The sequence below is a fragment of the Dioscorea cayenensis genome, unplaced genomic scaffold (assembly GCF_009730915.1).
Source record: "Dioscorea cayenensis subsp. rotundata cultivar TDr96_F1 unplaced genomic scaffold, TDr96_F1_v2_PseudoChromosome.rev07_lg8_w22 25.fasta BLBR01000873.1, whole genome shotgun sequence".
Taxonomy (NCBI): domain Eukaryota; kingdom Viridiplantae; phylum Streptophyta; class Magnoliopsida; order Dioscoreales; family Dioscoreaceae; genus Dioscorea; species Dioscorea cayenensis.
The window spans coordinates 41,245-52,062 of record NW_024087264.1 but is presented as its reverse complement, the minus strand read 5'-3'; positions in this window follow the sequence as shown (position 1 = coordinate 52,062).

Below are 10,818 nucleotides of genomic sequence, written 5' to 3'. Positions count from 1 at the left end.
GACTTCCACTACAACAAAAGTATTATCATAGCCAATCCCTTCCCTCCTTACAGCTTCAACTACACCATGACCATCACTACTACATCCTCTCTTACATATGTTGGCATATACATTCATAAGCTTTCTATGGTCAACCTTCATTGTAATTGCATGATCATCCAAGTCATATTTTAATTTCTACCAGTGACTTTTTTCCTCCATTCACTTCCATCCACCAAAAAGTACTACCCTCCACATGTAAATTCAACTCTTTTGCCATGTTAATAATCTCTAGTTTAGATATTTTATCAACACAACAGTAACCAATATGGCTTGCTATTTTATAGTCAACCCAATTATACAGATCACCGTAAGTGTAACACATGCTAAATTGTGAAATACTCTGAATTGTGTGCTGAAACAGAAAATATTGAAATGCTTATTAACTATTAGACACCAATAAAGTGAATGCATAAATACCAATTAGTCATAGACAGTATAGCGCCCACTAACATGTGAAAATGATGGAAACAAAATTGGGGAAATAATGACAAGTAAATAACTAAACTACTGTATGGCAAAATGAGAGCAAAATTATGCAATTCAAATTCATCACACATAACAATGATCAGTTCTAATCAGTAATTTATGTCCTATTAACAAAGATGCTAAATTCATAAATGGTAAACTCATAACAAGGATGCTAAATTACAAAGATGCTACAAAGTAGAACATACCATCATAACTCCATAAATAGCAGAACATGTTATCATAACAAAGATGCTAAATTATAATAACCAGTAAATTATGTATAACCAAAATAAATGTTTACACAATTTACAACAAAATATGTTATCTTCTGTTCACAAAGATGCTAGAGTATAAATCAGATTATATGACTAGATTAGAGTATGCTAACTAAGTGTATGGTAAACAATTATGTGCTAACCAAGCTTTGCACGTCAAAGTGTATGTTTCATCAATAACAAAATTGAGATGTGAACCATTATATAGCTCAGATTCATCATATAGAACAATGGCAGTAAATAATTAGACTATTGTACAACAAAACATTATGTGATAAACAACTATTTCTTTTTATAACCATAGATGCTAAATTGATGAATTGATTAGGCTATATGTTATCTTTTATTAACACTTAACACTATCTTAATAATATTTTAGTTACACACAACACTATAAAAATGACTACAAAATATTTGCGCCATTTCTAACTATGCAATTATCATGTTTGGCTTAAAAAATAACAATGATGATGAATCTCTTCAATTGAAGGAATGCAAAAATACCTATCAATTCAATTGAAATGGACAATTGCTCAGCTATTCAATACTCTTCAACATATTTCTTGCAATAAAAAAATAAAAATAATTATCCAAAGATGCTAAACCAGAGAATGCATAAAGGTTTTACCAACTTTTATATGATTTGCCGACAACAAAGAAAATAGATTGAAGTAAATGTCATTAAGCCTACTTTGCTTATGGATCTTCCTCCTTGGAAAACCCTAATTGTAGATGGCATAAATCAAAGAAAAACACAACCCCCTCTCCCTCCCTCTCACATCAACTACATTTCAAGATAATCGCTTACACTAGGGGAATTGACAACCCTAACTACAATGGGGACAATCTTTTATCCAAACTTCAAACTAAACTTAAATTCCCTCCATTTTGGACCCCCACATACAACCATACTTGCATCCCTAGCACCTAAAAGTAGAGGAGGAGGAAGCATTTATGGTATTTTGGTTCTTCTAGTTCTATAGGCCTTATTCGCCCAATCAACTTCCATGTTGTGCATTCTTAACCTCACACTAGAAATTGCTTTCAACTGAATAATGTGGGTAGTGACTCTCCCTCACTAGAACTTTGTGTTCAGGTTTGAGCAAAAAGAAGAAGAAGAAGAAGAAAAAACCAAGTGGAGAAGAGGGAGAAGAGAAGGAAGAGCGGGATGCTAATGTGGCGCCAAAAATTTGGTGACGTTAATTAAACGGGATAATGTGGATTGGCTCAAGGTGATGTGGCTCTCTTACAGGTGATGTGGATTAAAAACTCCTCATAGGTGTTTCCACATCAGCATATGACCTATCAAAACATAGTCCATGTGGTCGTTCCTGCATCCATATTGATAATTTCTCACCTAAAATGTATGGGTACCGTTTCTGTTGAAGCCAAATCAAAGTGTGGTATTTAGAAAGAAACAAATTTAAGCTTGGTACACATTTTGATATTTGACTATAGTTTGGTGACCTCTTAAGATTTTTACCCATGCATAAGCTATTCAATATGGGCAAGGCTTAAGCTGTAAGTACACCAATTGCTACATCTTTTAGATTAAGTGTTAATTAAGCACCTTCCAATGTGCAAGAAAGAGAATCTATGCAATTGGGAGTTTAATGTATGAAATAGTTTGCACTCGATGGGATACAGCTCATGCAGTTTACAAATTGAGGAGATTTTTGTCTAATTTAGGAAAAGAACACTGAAATGAAGTACAACATATTTTGACATATCTTTGGGGTTTTTCTAGTTTTAAGATTTATTTTGAGAGTGAAAAACCAATTCTATACTGATTCAAATTGAGCTAGAAGTATAAACTCAAAAAAGTCCACTTTGGGTATTTGATTACTTTTACAAGGAGAGTTGTGGCATGATAGTCAAGACTACAAAAGTGTACTCCATTCTTTACAACTGAGGCAAAGCTTATTATAGTTATTAAAGCTAGCAAAGAATTGCTTCGGATGAAAAAGTTTATAAATGAGTTAGGTTTCATATAGAAAAGGTATCGGCTATTTTATGAATGTCAAAGTGCTTCATTTTGGCAAGAATCTTCTTTTCTTGGCAGGTTGAAGGATATTGATGTGAGATATCATTGAATCCATGAAGGTTTAGATTCTAAACAACTTAAATTTGGAAAGATTTATACAAATGATAATAGTTATTATGTGCGTGCTAATGTACTACTTAGATCAAAGTTTGAAGCTTATCACTTGATTACTGGTTTGGTAATCTCCTCCACGTAGTAAGGCTACTTAGATCAAAGTTTGAAGCCTATCACTTGGTTTATGGTTTGGTAATCTCCTCCATGTATTAAGGAGGGGTAGAATCATTAGGCTTGGATTCCCTTCTAATGTGGAAAAATCACAAATATTGTAAGGCCCACATTATGTTAACCATTAAGGTTATAATAAAATGTTTTTAACAATTTTTTCAATGGTAAGTTACTTTTTTTTATAATGGTTGGCCTCTAACTTAGGCATGGTCATAGGGAATTTTGATAATTTTGTTTTTTTGTGGTGATTTTTTAAGAGGATTCAGGTGTTTTAGGAATTTTAGTTTTATTCATATGAAATCCCAATCTCTCAACCCAAGCCCTATTTTCTTTAATCAATCCTATTTTCCTTGTCAATCCCTCTTGGAGTCATCTTGGAGTGAGGATCTCCTTCTTTCTCCTTCTTTCACTAAAAAATTGAGGTAAGATTGTCATCTTATTTTATTCATGGCTTTTCTTCATGTTCTTTGCATTGATTTGCATCATCCTCTCCTAACTTCTTTGATTCTTCATCCTTTGAGATTATATCTTTGACTTTATGAGTACATAGGCTTGGGTTTATTGAATTTTTAGATTTTTTTTTTTTAGGATTGATTCTGAGGAGTTTCTTGATGGGATATCTGATTAATTTGGGAAAAAACTTGTGGTTTCTAAACTTTGCAAAATAAGGACATGATGTTTTTTTTTTATCGATTCCATGACATGGGGTCTCCCAGAGATTTGTAGAAAGAGAAAAAATGATTACCAAGCCGCTAATGGTGTTAACTCACATTGGCAAAATCATCATTTCATTTGAAAACTGAATTATATGACATATATATATATATATAAGTTTATTAATATTTTTTTGAAAAATTCTACTAAACAAAAACAAAAATTCCATCATGTTGAAAAATTCATATTTTTATGCCGTGTGGCAGTTTTTTTTACATGAATGGATGATTTTCCCCTGCCCAAAAAGAAAAAGTTAACAACATTAATGGTTCTCCCCCTTTTTGCAAATCTGGGAAACCACACGTCATAAAATAGGGAAAAAAACCTCTGTTCTTATTTTGCAAAAGTCAAAACCACAAGGGGTTTTTTGGTACTTTTTCCTATATTTTAGATCTAGGGCTTTAGAAAGTAAAAGATCTTGCTATTAGTGGATTATTTAATGCTCTTTTTATGAATTAGAAGGATGTCATTGCTAGAATCATAGAAAAAGCTCTTATTGATTATCCTAGCTTTGTATTTTTAAAAAATTAGCTTGTTGTGGACCACCAAGGTCAAATTGTTGCTTCTCGAGTCTATATGGGAGTGTGGGTTCCCATGTACTTCCCATGATACCTATTGTGAATTAAAATAGCTATATGAGCACTAGTGTGCCTTTTTGTCTAGGGCACATAGCCTTCCACATGGACATACACTGCAAAAAGTCCCCTGCAAGTTAACAGGGGCGTGTGGGTATCTATGTCTTCCCGCTGTATAGTGTAGCATATAGAGCATGTACTATAACAAGTTACTGTATCATGCCCTAATTGCTATAAGTTATTATAATAAGTACTAGCAAAAACTATTGTAAGTATTATAACAATTTAATATAGTAAGTAGTGACGTCAAGTACTATAACGAAATCATTGTACCAGTTCCTATGAGTTACACTAGCAAGTACACGGACATGTAAATCTACTTGAGGCTATGTAAATCACAAGAAAATAGTACTTTGTGATATTCTATGGAGAATTTTACTTCAACTTGCTTAGGGTTTAAGAACACAACCTGGACAAGCCTATGTTCAACATGCATTTAACCTTGATTCCTCTAGGTATAAAAGGTAGAGTTTCGATTCTTTGAGGGACTTTTGGGGGCAAAATTTCATCAATCTATTGTGCCATCTTCTTTGGGGGGATATCTAAGGCTTAAAGGAATCACTAGGAGAGATCTCAAGTGGTATCATTGGTATTGCTCAAGCATGATTGGAGAGGAAAAGCACGTCTATAATTCAATCAACCAAGCTTAGAATTCAATTGATTTTCTATGATGTTTCATTTAATTTTCTTTGTCTTAATTTGTATTGAGAATCTGTCTAGGATGAGTAATTAGACTACCTAGGTAATTGGATATCGGAGAACCCTAGGTTGAAGTTACAATTGAATGCATTTATATTAGTGTATATAGATTTGTTTGAGATTCATCCATATGTGCTTTAATGTATGAATTATACTCACAATGAGAGCTTTAATTCAAGCCAGATTTACGTGTGAGATTAATAAATCCTTGACTATAGATTTACATTTCCAAATGAGGATTAGAGAGCCAGATGCCATCAATCTTAATAGAGAGATCCATAAAGCATAATGCAATTATATGGAGATTCGATTAGAAAGAGATTTCAATGAATCTGTATATGAGATTAGCTACAAGTAGCCGTGAAAAAGATATTAGCATGGCATATAAGTCTCCATAGTCCAAAACAATCTAACCTTCAACTGATATAGAGTACAATTGCAATTGTGGTTATATAGGGATCTTTGTCTAGATACCTCCTTTATTCAATGATTTCCTTTCCTTTATTTCCCTATCACTTAGTTTCTAATAAATTTAGTACTTAAAATCCTTGAGGGATTAACATCTTGCTTTATAGTACATTTTATTACTTAATACGACTAGTGAACTTACTAGTTAGAGAGCATCAAATACCCACAATTTATACAATAAGAGAACTTGTAATGCAAATAATAAGAGGTTTTTCTCACTAAGTGCTATGTAAGACACTATATCATTGATAATTATATAATTCCACTTTATTTCTTCCCAAAATAGGCATAATTGTGGGTTTTATGTAATTGCATACTAAGAGAGCGGGATGATGCATTTGAATCATACATAAGGATTCATTTAGTCCTAACTACTTTTAAGTGTCACTTGTACCTATTTCATTTTACATTTTATTAAATACTTGTAACCTAATTGGATACCTGCTAGCCATCCTCCCTTGTTATAAAGAATACACATCAAGTGCCCATGGAATACTAATGGGAGATAATGTTGTGCTCAAAAATGAATGTCGATAACCTCAATTATGTAGATGCTCATATAAGGCTCTAGAAAGGCATTGGGTTAAATGAAGATGAGGAAAAGTACATAAGTTAAGGAGCAAGTAAATGGGGGCCATGATTTTGCGTTGATAATATTACCTAACCTAAACCTACTTTTGTATGTTTCATAATAAATTATCTATTAATTTCCTAAATATGTCTCCTGTTATTCTAACGACTAAAACTAATTCTCTTGCAAGCTTATATCTAGTCTCTAACTTTGCCCATGGTTTGAACCCATTGATCTGTGCATTATAATATGTCACAGATATAAATTTTTCTTCATGTATCTTTGCCACTTGTTAAGAATTTGTCTCAAACATAAATTTTATATAAATATTGCATTAATGTTATATTATATTGTCTGTACATTACACCAAATCAATAATTTGATTGCCAATATATTGATTAATTGTTGTCTTTTTACATAGCTTAAGCAAAATATATATTTGGTAGCTGAAAAGTTATCCAGTCAGTTTTTAGAGTAGGAAATCATATATGAAATAGTATATTATCTTTCTTCCAATTATAGGTTAACTAACCAATTATTATATCTTCATTAAAATATCTATTTGGTAGCTAAAAACATTATATAGTCAGTTTTTAGAGTAGGAAATCATATATGAAATAGTATATTATCTTTCTTCCAATTATACATTAACTAACCAATTATTATTATCTTCATTGTTTAAGTCTAATATATATTTAATGATTTGATGATTTCTATGGATGTGCAATTATCTAATTTGAATTATTATTTTATGATTATTTGATAGAAATTATATTAAATATCTAAATTTTACGATTCAATTTTATTTTGAAATAATGAAACTGAGTGCCACCCACATGAGAAGGGGCACAACCTTTGAGTTATAAGACCAGGAATATGTGAGGAGGAAGGCACCATAATCGCATCCTTTAGATCCAAAGTTAGAGTGCCAAGTGGCACCCAATGTAAGAGAGGTAACACCCTAGCTACACATTATGGGCCCTACTATAGGGTCCTAGAGGCACCCTATGTAAGAAAGGTGGCATCGTATTTACACCTATGGGACTACACTATGTGCCAAGAGCAACCCACTTGAAAGAGGTAACACTCTAATAGCACCTTATATGCCTTAATCTAGAGTGCTTAAAGCACCCACTTGAGAAGGACAACAACCTAGTAGCATCTTGTGGTTTTATTCTAGATTGCCAGAGGTAGCCCGTGTTAGAGAAATTATACCTTAGAGGCTCTTAGGAGGACTATGGTGTGGGACACATCTAACGTGAAAGGGTGGCAATCTAGTGGCAGCTTTCCCTAATCTAGGGTACAAAAGGCATTATGCATGAAAATGGGGGCAATTTAAGTGTAATACCTAGCATTAGAATTAGACCTAAGCCTGTGGAAAATTGGGAATTTTAGATTTTAGTTAAATTAGGATAAACTTCAATTTAAATATTAGTTTTTTTTCCTACTAGAATCTTTACATTTGTAATGAATTATTTCTAGATAAATGAATTTCAAGTTAATTCAGTTAAATTTGGATATTACCTAAATTCAAATATTAATCTTTGTCCTACCAGGACTTATACATTGGTGCAGTAATCTTTAGAAAGAGTGTTTGAAAATTTTCTATTTATAAAAACTCAAATCTCTCAACCTAATACCTATGTTCTACAATTAATCCTCTCTTTCTCTTCTAACTCCTCTTGGAGCAAACTTTGATCAAGGATCTCCTTCTTTTTTTTTTCTACTTAGATTGAAGATTCGAGGTAAGATTGATCGTCCTATCTTTTTTCTTTATAATAATTTTTCTGGTTTTGTCATCATTATGCATCATATTAATTTCTTATGCTTTGATAGGAGACCTCTGAAATAAAGAGATTTTTATTTTTTGATAGACCTAGAGATTTGGAATTAAATATGAGAAATTTCTTATTGATAAATCTTTTAATTTAGATCTGACGTTTTATAGATTTGTTGATCTTCCATTAATTTAATGTCTAATGTGCTCGCAAACGCCTATTACTATAGCATGTGTTAATGTAGCTCAACATGTTATTTTATCACCATAGAGATTTTTTAAGATTTCTCCGACTTTTCAATGTTAGGCTCTTTCTAACCTTAATTGAAACTAGGTTCAGTTAATAGAAATCGATTCTAAGCCAAAACAAATCCTAATTTTTAATGCATCACATATATGACTTGAATTATGGGTATTCCTCTTGAATGCATTTTTTTTAGGTAAAATTTTGCATTAAATTGAATTTTCTCTTAGGTGAGAAAGCCCTCAAGTAAAGACAAGGAGCTTGCGGAGGAGTACCACATTTAAGCTCTTAGACTTAAGGGTCTAAGCACTATGAATGGATGTCTTTCCCTAAAAGTTATTTTCAAACTAATTTTCCTATTTGATTTTTAAACGAACATGTTGCTACTATATAGTATAATATATCAAATTTCTTTATGTGGTTATTCATGAATTATGATCCACTACTGTTTATTTTAAAAAGTTCTTTATTTCAATTACATTGACATGTGGTATTTTGAATTTTTGTTACCAGGAGTTTGTGACTCAATTATTGTAGTGGCGGTCCCTAGGGACCAGCCTAGTAAAAGACAGTGTGCTAGACTGGCTGATATTGGTTACCCATTCAAGAGGTGAGAAGAGAATCTGAAATTGAAAATGGGTGAGTACCCCACCCCCTCTCCCCCTCCCTTATTCTGAGACACTATGTGTTACCTCATGCATGAACTCAAAGGCCAACGTGAAGGTTAACTCATATTCATATTTAAAATTGTGTAACTGGCCTTGGTGGTCCATCCCTAATCATGATGGTGGTTTAGTTTGCGAACTATTTCTTAGCAGATTTATAATATTGGATTTTATATACAAATTTTAATTGGTTATTATAATTATGGTTACTTTTAAAATCTTTGATTTGAACTTATTACATTATGGAAGACTTGTTTATCGGTATCATTTCTTGTTTCAAAATTATTCCTGGAATGTGTATTTTAAATGTAATATTTTATAAAATTAAATGATGTTTCAAACACCCTTAATAACCACTCACTGAGTAACTATTTTACTCATCCACTCTATTTTGCTTTATTCCTCAGGTACTAATTGTTAGTGAAGTGGCGTTAGGGCGTTGTGTTGGGTCTCTCCTCTTTTTTGAGTTGTTGTTAGGTCGGATTACATTCTTATGTTCGAACATGTTAGTTAGATCCACTACTGTGTAGTAAATGCTTATAGTTTGTCAATTCTTGCTTTGTTTTCAACATTTTCCCAAATGCCACACTTAATAATGTTATGTTATTTCAAAGTTTCATTTTATGTGATTTTGCATATATATTTAGTTGTAATGAAAAGTTACATGATGTTTTTCCCGTATGGTGTTCCAAGGTAAGGTGGGTGTTTATGTCACCTATTTCGAGATATCGTGGTGATTGCCATGCGCTCTGTTATGGACAGGGCAGGATAATTTTACTGGTATTAGAGACAAGTTGATTTTACAGACTTTTTGAACCTAAACATGTGTATTTCTTTAAGGCTAACTGGGATTCACAAGGAAGGTAACCGACTTATGAGATATATCAGGACTTCATGAACTATTGGAAGATGTTTAGAGGGCAGACTCATGCAAGTCCATCACTTGCTCTTGTACCATCTCTGGTAATTTCAAAGCCTACACCACATTAGATTCTTGAAGAAGATGCAAGTCTCCGCAAAGCTTCAGCACTGCCAAATATGCTCAAGGAAGCTTACCAGCTCGACTGTGGTAATTTTGACACAAGTGATGCTATGGTAGCAAAGAACTGATTGAAAAGGGTTTCAAGAACATTTGAAGACATTGACTTGAAGGATGAGTTCTTCACCACCATAGCATCACTATTACCATCGAAATTACCTCTAGAGAAAATTAGCTCACTTGGCCAGATTTTAAAAGAGTTTGAGGATGAGTTCTACACTTTATTCAATCGAGATCAAGAGCCATGAATTTTTGAGGTTGATTCAGGGTGGGAAGTCAGTGACTAAGTATGATATCCAGCTGAAGGATTGATGAATTTTGTGAAAGAGTTGGCAGGTACTGAAGAGATGCTCTATTTAAAGTTTTAGGATGGTTTGAGTTTGAATGTTCAAGCACACAAAGTTATAAGGAGATGGTTAAATGATCTTGAGAGCAGAAAAATTGGTCAGAGTTGGTAAGAGAGCTAGAGAGAACTTCACCAAGAGAAGGAACCCATGAGATTTATTCTTCTCAGACATCAAATAAGAGTAGGAGTGTGAGCACCCTAGTTGAAGCTAGAGAGAACCTCGTTGAGTCAAACCATTGATCAGAGGGATTCAACATACTCTGGTAATGCATCGGTCTCTAAATCATATGGTTTCTAAAACTCGCTACCCTAGATGCAACAAATTTCATTCTAGCTCATGTCAGGAGGCACAAAAGTGTTTCCACTAAAATCAGTCAAGCTATATTCGATCAGCTTGCCCAAAATTGAGCAAGGTAAATTCTGGACCACCTCCCTTTTTCTGGCCATCATGGTCCATCCAGGGACACACAGCCTTTTGCCTCGACTCTTGTAGCCACTACCAGATCAGTTGCTTCGAGCAGCACACCATGGGGTGGACCACAATAGTCCCAAGCTAGATCTCAAACCTGAATCTTTCACTATAATGAATGAAGAAGGTGAGGATCT